General features: G+C 60.7%; 1 long non-coding RNA gene across 1 annotated transcript; it reads left to right on the top strand.

Annotated features, from left to right (window-relative positions):
• Positions 1–26: 26 nt before the first annotated feature.
• Positions 27–6,695, top strand: LOC142063047 (uncharacterized). Its single transcript, XR_012662618.1, has 2 exons — positions 27–142; positions 2,185–6,695. It is a non-coding gene; the product is annotated as an uncharacterized LOC142063047 (long non-coding RNA).
• The last annotated feature ends 2,937 nt before the right edge of the window (positions 6,696–9,632 follow it).

Raw genomic sequence — 9,632 nt, 5'->3', positions numbered from 1 at the left:
CGTCCAGGGACAGGGACGAGACTAGCGAGAGGCACGCTACAGGCTAGAACGCCGCCGGAAGAAGCGGTGTGCTGGGGAGCGCATGCGCACTGCGCTGGGCCGCGGGGCGGATGGGTTTCCGCCGTGTTGGCGGCTTTTTCGGGTATAAAACGCTGATTTTTCATCCTAAGGCACCACCGTGAGGGCGCGATCTTGGCCCTTGGGGTGCTCCGGGGGGTGCTGGGGTGCCGGTCACCGCGCCCTGAGCAGCGGGGACGCGGCGGGGGGCGCCACACACGGGGCGGCAGCTCTACTCGCAGGCGCGTCGGGTTCTTCCTCCAGCACGAAGCATCTTCAGGGCAGAATCGTGGTCCTGAGCCACGTTTGGGCACGGGTGGAGCGGGCGGCGGGAGCGCGCAGGTGGTGGCGGGGGCGCGGGGCGGCAAGATGTGACACATGGTGGCAGTGGAGCGCTGGGGCTGGGCTACGCAGGGGTGGCTTCAGCCCCTCTTAAATACGCTTAGGTGTGATGTGTCCGCAAAGGGACGGATAGACCCCCGCTGCACCTCGCCAGCAGCGTCCGTGCCCCGTCTGCGGTGCTGAGGGCCGCCCCAGACCCTGTCCCTCCCTGCGGTGGGGCTGTCTGGCCTAGGGGGTGTCCCAGGACGTCCCTCGGCTGGGGACAAGCTGTGCTGGCAGGCAGAGGTTAGCCTCCCAGAGCAGGCTAACCCTGCTGCCCCCCAGCACACGGGACACAGCCTGAGCGGTGCGGAGCCCCGGCACCCTCGGACGTGCTGCGTTCAGGTCGCTCTGGGATGGCGGCTGTGTCCTGGGCAGGATCTGCCCTGTCTCCTGTGCTGGAGATGCGCAGGATGAGGCCTCAGCGCTGCCTCCCCCAGCACCTGCATAGACAAACCACCCCAGCAAAGCACTGGGTGCTTTGCTCCCATGTGATATCGGTGCTGTGCCAGAATTTCCATGCAGTTTTCCAAAATTCAGGCCTTTTGAGTCCTTCCAGTTTCCCCACTGTGGCACTCCTGGGTGTGCTGGTCAGGCAAGAGGCCGAACAGCCTCTTCCCGCGATTGCTTTCGTAGCGAGGGGACGTGGCGGTGTGTCACCACAGCTCTCTGTTTTCTGAGAGTGTTTTTTCAGGGAAGGGGTGGGGGTGGCGCCTGGAACGGGCAGAGGAGCTGGCAGGGATCTGCTGCTTCCCAAAAACTCGGTGCAGCTCCCGGGGGAGATAAACAAGTTAGTCACTCGGTGAGCTCACGGCAGAGGCATCTTGGCCTCCATGAGAATTTGTCATGGGCCCTTCCCGGGCTGCCGGGGTGCGAGCGTGCCCCGGCGCTGGCTCCCTGGAGGAGGTGGTGGCTGTGCAGCTGTGGGTGATAACTGGCCACGTGCTCCTCATGCTGGGGCAGTGCCTCTTGCCTGTCCCTTGGTCCTTCTCCCACACGCCGTGGTCCTGGCAGGAAGCCCCGGCCCCTCTCCCACTGCGCCCTGGCACTCACAGCACCTCTAACGCGGCCCCTGAGCCGAGCAGGGACTTGCCCCGGTGTCTGTGGGATCCAGGTGCGTTCCTGTCCCGAGCCACAGACATGAGCAAATGCGAATAAATAGTGAATCAGCTGAAGGGCTGCTGTCAGGGATCTGGGGGAGACTGGGGGGTCTGGGGAGGGATGATCCCCCTCCCATGGCGTCTCCACTGGCTGCATTTGGGATGGGAAACACGGTGGTGTCAGGATGTCCCATGGCTCGCGGGGTTGTTCCTTAGACAAGCCGCCCTTGGGGCTGTGGAGCGTGGTCTCTGGAGCTCACCAGGGTTTGTGGTCCCTCTTGTGCCCAACAGAGCTGAGCCTGTGCTGCTGGGCCGTACCTGCCTGAGGGTCTCGTGAGGCAGGCGGTGCCACAGCCCCGGCCCCCTCGGAGCTGCACTGGCTGCCTGCCGTCTCCCCCAGGTGCCCAGCGCTTCGGACGCGCACCTGCTGCTCGGCCCCGGCACGTGGGATCTCATGTGCTGGGAAAGAGAGCGCCTGGGAGCTTTCTGGGGATTTCCCAGAGAGAGTTGGGATGTGGGAATTTTCTGCGCTCCCCCTTTTCTCCCCTCCTTCCTCCAGCAGTGGCTCTCACTCACAGGCTAGTCCCGGGGTCACAAACGGTTTTAAAAAAAGCAACAGCCCACACAATGCTCTTCCCTTCGCTAGCGGGTGCTGGTGACGAGCTACCGCATCCGGCCCAGAGGACACGGAATTAGCCCTCCGCCTGGGAAAGGCCCTGCCAGCCCCTGCCGGCAGCTCCAGCGCCGTGGGGCTCTGAGGTCAGCGCCGCGTCGCCACGCACGGAGGAAGGTGACTCCGCATCCTACAGATGTATCCTCTGTTGGGCTCCCGCGTTTGCCTCTGGTGAGTCGTGCAAGAAATCAGTCTCCCTTCCCCGCTCGCGGGATTTCTTGGCGGTCGCGGCGCCGGCGCTGATGTCAAGGAGCGCTTTCTGTGACGTACAGGGCACGCGCAGGTTTCTCTCTGTGTGTGGCTTCTGTGCTGGCAAAAATCGGGGGATGTTTCCGCAGGCCAGGACAGGGAATTCACATTTTACCGGAAATGTGGAAATTTCCACAAGAGCAGCAAGAACAAAGGGCGGCCGAGGAGATCGGGGATGTTCCTGGAAATGGTTTGTAGAATAAAAATTCTGAAAAATGTTAATGTGGGTGTAGGAGCTGCTTCATTTTGATGCACATCCAGCGCAACGCACCCCAAACAGCGCAACTCAACACCGCCCAACCTGAACGGTGCAGCCCAGCCCACCTCAACCCGACCCAACACAGATGACCCAACATGACCCAACCCAACCCAAGTGACCCGATCCAACCCAATCAAAGTGATCCAACACAACTCAGCCCAACATGAATGATCCAACCCAATCGAAGTGATCCAAAACAACCCAACGCGAATGCCCCAACATGACCCAACCCAAGTGGTCCAACCCAACCGAAGTGATCCAACACAACTCAACCCAACATGAATGACCCAATGCAACCCAACGGGGATGACCCAACATAACACAGCCCAACGCAACACAACCCAACAAAACCTGTCATGGATGACACAGCACAGCAAGATCAGAGGAAAATCCAGAGGACCTTCCAGAGAGGCCAGGGAGAGGAGGGTCCCTGGGCTGGAGCTCCACTTGCCAGCTGGTCCTAACCTACCCCCACTGCAAGGCTGTTGTCGTGAAATAAAACAAAACGACCTCTGCCCACCAGGACTTCCACTCTAAACAGGCCATGAGCTGGTGAGACGGGGGTGTGTGTTGGCAACCTGAGAGCCCAGGGGTTTTTCTGGTGTGTAATAGGGGGTCGAGCCTCTCTGCTCTTCTGAACTCTCCTTTCATGATGCTTACCAGGACCAAAGTCACCTCCAAGCATCCGTCTCTTACAGGGGTATTGGTCAGTGATTTCAAGGGGACTGAGGGAACAGAGCCCAGCGGGAAAACCTGGAGCATGCAACATGTTAAGAAAGTGAGCCAAAGTCTGAAGCGAAGCCCCTGGTGGGGCTGTGATCCTCCCTGCGGTGTGCGGCTGCCTGTGCAGCGCTTGATCCGAGGGCCGTCGGAGCCAAGGGACACGTGCTGGCTGCAGCGGTGGGCTGCCCGTCGGGCTGCCTGTGGTATCGCTGGCCTCGCTGCTCTGGCAGTACTTCTCCCTGAGGCCAAGCTCCCACTCCCAAGAATGCATCACATCCCCATGGAAACACAAATGCTTATTTATTTGACTTGTTTCAGTAATTTAATTTACTTCTTCCCCCCCCTTCTTTTTTTATTTTTTTTGGTTATTCGAAGGAAGGAAGGAAGCCCAATCTCGGATGTTTGTTTGTTCTCTCCTGGCTGATATTCCCTTGGTCGCGCTCCAGTGGCCAATAAACTGGCAGGGAACCGGAGCACGGAGCACGGCAGAGCCTGGGAAAGGCCGGGACCCCGCTTCCCCTGGCCTTACGTCATGGTTTCTCTCCGATTAGCTTGGCCCGGGGGCCGCATGCTGCCAGCTGCCTTCGCTCCCTCTGCTCCCCCCGGGACAGGCAGCGCCTGCCTGCCAGCACCTTTGTCATCAGCTCGCGGGACCGCTTGTGGTGGGATGTCTGCAAGGAGAGCATCTCCCCGCAACCCGGGTTCCCTCCGCCCTGCTCTGGTGCCAGCTGAGCCCCTGGCCCACGGAGCGGCTGGGACCGGTGGATCACCCCTGGCTGTGGGAGCATGGAGGGGGTGAATCCGCAAGGGATCTGGGCTGGGTGCGAGCTGTGCTCATCTTACAGACCTTCACCCTCTTCATCCAGGCAGGTTCCACCCAACCACAGGGATCCAGTGATGTCTGAGGCCATTACGGACCCCAGAGAGAGGAGGAGGGGGTGCTCGCAGGTCTGAGCAATCAGTGAGGAGCCCGTCAGGAGTGAGTCATTAGGTTGGAAAGTCTCTCCTTCCTCCAAGCTGGAATATGTGCTCAACGTGGCCCCTCAGAGGCAAATATTTATGGGGTATTGATAATGTGCCATGGGTGAGTGGATGGGTGGGGGAGCCGGAGGCTTTGCAGTCTTCTCACTCCCTGTTTAGGGCAGGGTCATGATTCAAAGGAAAGGGGAACGTGCAATGGGGGCTTCATCAGCTCAGGAAACTTCTGAAGCTCTCCTGGGAAGAGCATCTGCCCAGGGATGCTGGGGTGGCTCTGGGGGAGGTGAGACCCTGCCTCATTCCCCAGGGTCCCTGGGGTCAGAGACAGTGCCTGGGACTCTTTCAGGGTAAAACAAGATGCTGGAGGTACTGGAGGGAGAGGCATGGTGGAAAATGCTGGAGCAAGGAGGCAGCAGGGGTTGTCTCTCTGTTAGAAACGGAGCATTTGCTGTCAGTGGTCTTCTCTTTGCAGCAGTGGAGGGGCCCTGAAGACACCGTTTGGGTGCTTCGGGTGTCCCCTCCTTAGGGGAGAACAGTAGGAAATACAGGTGTCCCCCACCGCCACCCAGCTCCTGCTGATGTCCTCATGCAGGAGACTTGAACTTCGCCCAGCCAAGGCAACGCAGGTGGCTCCCAAGCCTCCTGCCTTGTGCCCATAACCCAGCAGCTCTTCTGCCTCTTGCTCCTCTGCCATGGAGCAGTTTTTCTCTGAGCTCCCAGCAAAATTCCTCATCTGTTCCAGCATCTCGGTGCCTTGGGGACGTTGGAGGGGATCGCTCAAATGATGCAGAGTGCTGCCATGGGCATCTGGCTCCAGCGGGGAGAGCGCAAGGAGCTGAGGAGGAAGGTGTCTCTGTGCCCCACTTTTGGCACAATGTCCCTTGCCCCTCCCGTGGTCCCGGCAGCCGCTTGGCAGGCTCCCCGGCTCGGGCTCCCTTCTCCTGACCCCAGGCATTTGGCAAAGCGGCCACCCCGCACCGTGCCGCCTCTCGCTGCAGAGGAGGGTGCTGGGCACGGGGGTCTTTCCTAGGAAGCGAGTGGGGATGCTCTGGAGGGTGCCCGGGCTCTGTGCAAGGCCAGGTCACCCCCAGCACCGTGCGGCGCAGCAGGCACCGCGCTGGCTTGCTGCCTGCTGGCCTGGGCACTCCTTCCAGAGGATAATATATAGCTTTGATGCTGCTAATTGGAGCTCTTTCCCTTCACTTCCTCCTTTCAATCTTCCTCCGCCCTCAGCTCTGCAGGGTCAATAAGTGATTCGCATTAAAGCAGCCTCTCCATCGGCAGCCGGGTCTCTGCCAGAGGGGCTGGGCAGAGGGGGCTGCCTCAGCAGGGTGAGTCCCCCAGACCCTCCGGGGATGGGAGACAAACCCTTGCAGGTCTTCTCCATCCAAACCTTCTTCTGCCACGCAGCTCTGCTGCCTTTCGCTGAGCCCCTGGGGTCCCCCTGCTCCTTCTCTGTCTCCCCACCTTGCCTCAGCCCCTGCCTCTCCCCCGTCTGATCCTCTTGCCCCGGTCTGGCCGTCAGCAGACAGCCGCTATCGATTTTCCTGGGTCAGCAAAATCCAGCAGGGAGGGGAGCGCAAGCCAGGGCCGGGCAGCGGTGACGCACGCGATGGCAGCGCGGTCACGTCTGCAAGGCAGGCACGAGGATGACGGGGGAGCCGTCTGGGGAGAGCTGTCACGGTCCCCCAGGTCCCCACCAGCGCTGTGCCCCATTTTCTGTGAGACTTGGGTGGCTCTTCGTGCCCTGTGCCCTGAGCAGCCCTGGTTCATGAGATCCAGCGGTGGGGACATGCAGCTTCTCCATGGGACCCCTCTGGAAACCCTTCAGTGGGGAAGCCAGAAACCCTCAGCCCTGCCTGCTTCGGGGATGAACGGTCCTTTGCTTTCTCCAAGCAGACCCGTGTGCATCCGGACATGCTTTTCCCAGGGAGCCCGTGATTTTCTCAAGCCCATTCCCAGCTGAAATCCCACATGTACCCCTGAGCTGCCTGGGGACACCAGCAGCGGGGGAGAAGCTACATCCAGCGTCGAGGCTGGATCATTGCCCTCCTTCCAGCCTGCTCGGTGATGACCCCCAGAGAAGATGCTTTGGATGGTGGTGTCTTGGAAAGCCGTGGCCAACCTCTTCCTCTGGCTGTGCCCTGGGGGTCTTCCACACCTCCCCCCTCACGTGGGGGCGGGAAGGATCCTTCCCAAATTACTGCAGACTAAGAATAAGCCATTGCACCTGTCAGAAGGGGTAAACTGAGTCAGGAATCGCAAACTGACTTAATTTCCTGATTTCCGTGAATGTGTGCTTGGTGATTCCTCCAGAAAGGGAGGAGCTGACCAGTGCGGGGAAGGACATGTCCTTCCTTTGAACTTTATTGCCTGTGTGTTTCTTGTGGAGCAGCAGCTCCTGTCCCAGGCTGCTCTCAAACCCTCCACTCAAACCTCACATTGTGCCTGCGGTAAAGTGGGGTGTCCCTGGAGAGACAGACACACTGGGTGCTGGTGCAGGGATGGGGCAGCGTCTGCACCCTCCCGTGCCTCCCCATGGAGGTAGGGGAAAGGTGAGCCTTTATACAGCCAAAATTTCCCCTCCAGTGCTGGGGGTGGAAGCTCTTCCTGCCCCAGAGCAGATATTTGGGGAGGAGGAGATCAGCCTCCCCTGGGGTGAGCGGGAGGAGGTGGGACGAGGCAGGTGGGAGCCACGCAGAGACTGAGGCTGTTAAATCCAGGACCTCAGTGGCTCCTTGTGTCTGAGCTGAGGGTCAGAGCCCCACTAGGACTCATGTCCCCAGGTCTGCCCCACAGCTCCTGCACAGGCTCCCCAGCATCATCCCCGTGCCCGACCCCTGCACGGGGGGCTCAGGCCATGGCTCCTCTCCCACTGCGCTGGGACCCGGGAGCAGCACGGCCATCGAGAGGGGATGCAGCCCTGTACTGGGGCTCCCCAGCTCAAAACTGCCCAACAAATTGCCATGGTCTCTGCTTGCAAGGTGTCCAGCTCTGCAGGATGTGGTCCCTGAGCGAGGGACATCCCCGCGCCACCCACCTCCGAGGCAGGGGACAAGAGGGGTGGTGTGTGCAGGTCCCCCTTTTTGCCAGTCACCATAATTTGGAGCAAGGGCAGCTTTGCCTGCATTGAAGGCAGCATGGCGGCGGAGGGCTGCATGCTAACTCCCCCTGCTCCGCTCCGTCCCGCTCGGGGCATCCTTGGGGTCACCCCCTCTGCTCACCCTCCCCACCCCAGGGGTGCCCTTCACCATGGAGCCACCGCTTTGGCTGCTGCCCAGCCCCTTTCCCCACCCGTCCCACCTTTCCCGCTGCCTGCAGCCGAGCCTGGCCCTGCCCCAGCCTTCCCACGGCCCCTCGGGTCCGGCTTGGAGCAGAGGAATGCAGCTCTCTAGCCTGGGGTCTCTTTGTCCTAATAAGTGTCCCTGGGGTGGTCTTGGTGTCAGGGGCGCTTGGCAGACAGCGTGGTCATCCCGACCCAGGAGAGCCCCTGCGCTCAGCCCCCCACCCCGCGAGGGCAGCGTGGACCAGCACATCCCTGGGGAGCATCCCTGGACTGCCAGGGCCTGCCCGGCCGCTCTGGGAAGCCCTGGGAATAGCCGGGGGAGAGCCCAGCCCCATACAGGGGGCATCAACCTCCTCCTCACCCTTCCAAGCCCATTAAGGGGCTTCAAGCGTCTCTGCTGCTCTCCGTCACCGGCTCTGCAGGGCAGAGCTGGGGCGTGGTGTTGGGCTTCACCCCACGTTGGTGCCGGTGTGAGAGAAGACCCCTCCTCGTCGCGTGCTCAGCCCCAGCCCTGCTCCCCCCGGTTGTGGGTCCCACCACAGCAAGTGCTGGTGGCTGAAGTCTGCAGCCGGGCAAGCTCCAGCCACCACTGAAAGGTGGTTTTTGGGGGGGTGCGGGCAGGTGGGGGGCACTGGTGTCACCCCTCTCTTGCCGATGGGGTCCCGAAGCCTGTCTTGGAAGGTGCTTTTCCTGGGACCCACAGCAAGGGATGGATGAGCTGGGTTTGTGAGACCCCGGAGCAGAGCATCAGCTCGCCATGGGTCTGCCCCCCACCCTCCCCGCTTCGCTGGCTCCAGCTGGGCTCACTTTGGGAGCGGGAGGGGAAATCCTCTGGCTCCTCCCATGCCTGAGGTGGGGGCAGACCACCCCCCTGGCCTGACCGGGAGACCTTCACCCTCCGAGGCGCTGCCTGCACCTCGGGGGCTTGCTTACAGGCTTTGGGCACCTTGTGCTCTGCGTGTGCAATGGGTGGATGTGCCCCGGGAAATCTGGGGCTCACGCCAGAGCAGGTGCCTGCGGGGGGGCGGGAGATGGGCTGTGTTGGGGGACAGCGAGGGATGGGAATGTCAGGGGGTCACAGCCGTGGGGCAGAGCCCCTCTGCCGAGGCAGAGGAAGGCAAAGAGGTGAGAGAAGGTCAGCAAAGTTTTTGCCTGGTCCAAAAGCGCTTAGGCAGGAGGGTCCAAGCCTCCAGATAACCACTGTTATTTAATTTATTTTTTCTAAATAAAAAAAAAGGAAGGAAGTTAATAAATAATGTAAAGTGGAGAATGCATTAATGAAAGAGAGAGCAAGGGAGAGAGAGGAAAAGAGAGGAAGGGACAGGGCAGAGTGAGAGCGTGGGGGAGGAGAGAGAGATATTCCTGCCTGTATCGATTGGATATGATTACATTAGACCTATCAAATATTCATACTACATTCCACAAGAGGTCATTGTGTGTGTTTTTCCAATTTAGCTCTGCCTTGACGCAAGGAGCAGGCTCCGAGTGGGAAAAGGGCTGCACAAACGGCCCCAGCCCCGCGGCCTCGGGGGTGCCGGCACCCCCTCGCCACAGGGATGTCACCGCCGGACGCCCTGGGGCGGTGACGTGGTCCGGGTGGGATGCTGGGGCTGGGGGCGAGTGGGGAGGGGGGTGCTGAAGGGGGTGTGGAGGGGATGCTGGGCTGGATGCTGGACCTGTGGGTCCTTTGCAAAGCCCTTGAGGGCTGTGGGTTGTACACAGGCACAGCGACCGATGCTGAAATAGAGGCATGAGGACACATGTGTCCCAGCTCCAGCACCTTGCACCTCCATAGCAAGCATTTCCACTCCCTCCCTGGGCAAACTCAGCAGCTGGAGGTCACTATTTACTGGTTGCTGCAAGCTGTTCCTTACCCAAGAACATTTTAATGGGGGATTTAACTGGGATGTCCCTTTGCCAGCCGGG

The sequence above is a fragment of the Phalacrocorax aristotelis genome, chromosome 11 (assembly GCF_949628215.1).
Source record: "Phalacrocorax aristotelis chromosome 11, bGulAri2.1, whole genome shotgun sequence".
Lineage (NCBI taxonomy): Eukaryota > Metazoa > Chordata > Aves > Suliformes > Phalacrocoracidae > Phalacrocorax > Phalacrocorax aristotelis.
The sequence above is the reverse complement of the archived record's forward strand: the minus strand, read 5'-3'. Positions and strand labels throughout refer to the sequence as shown.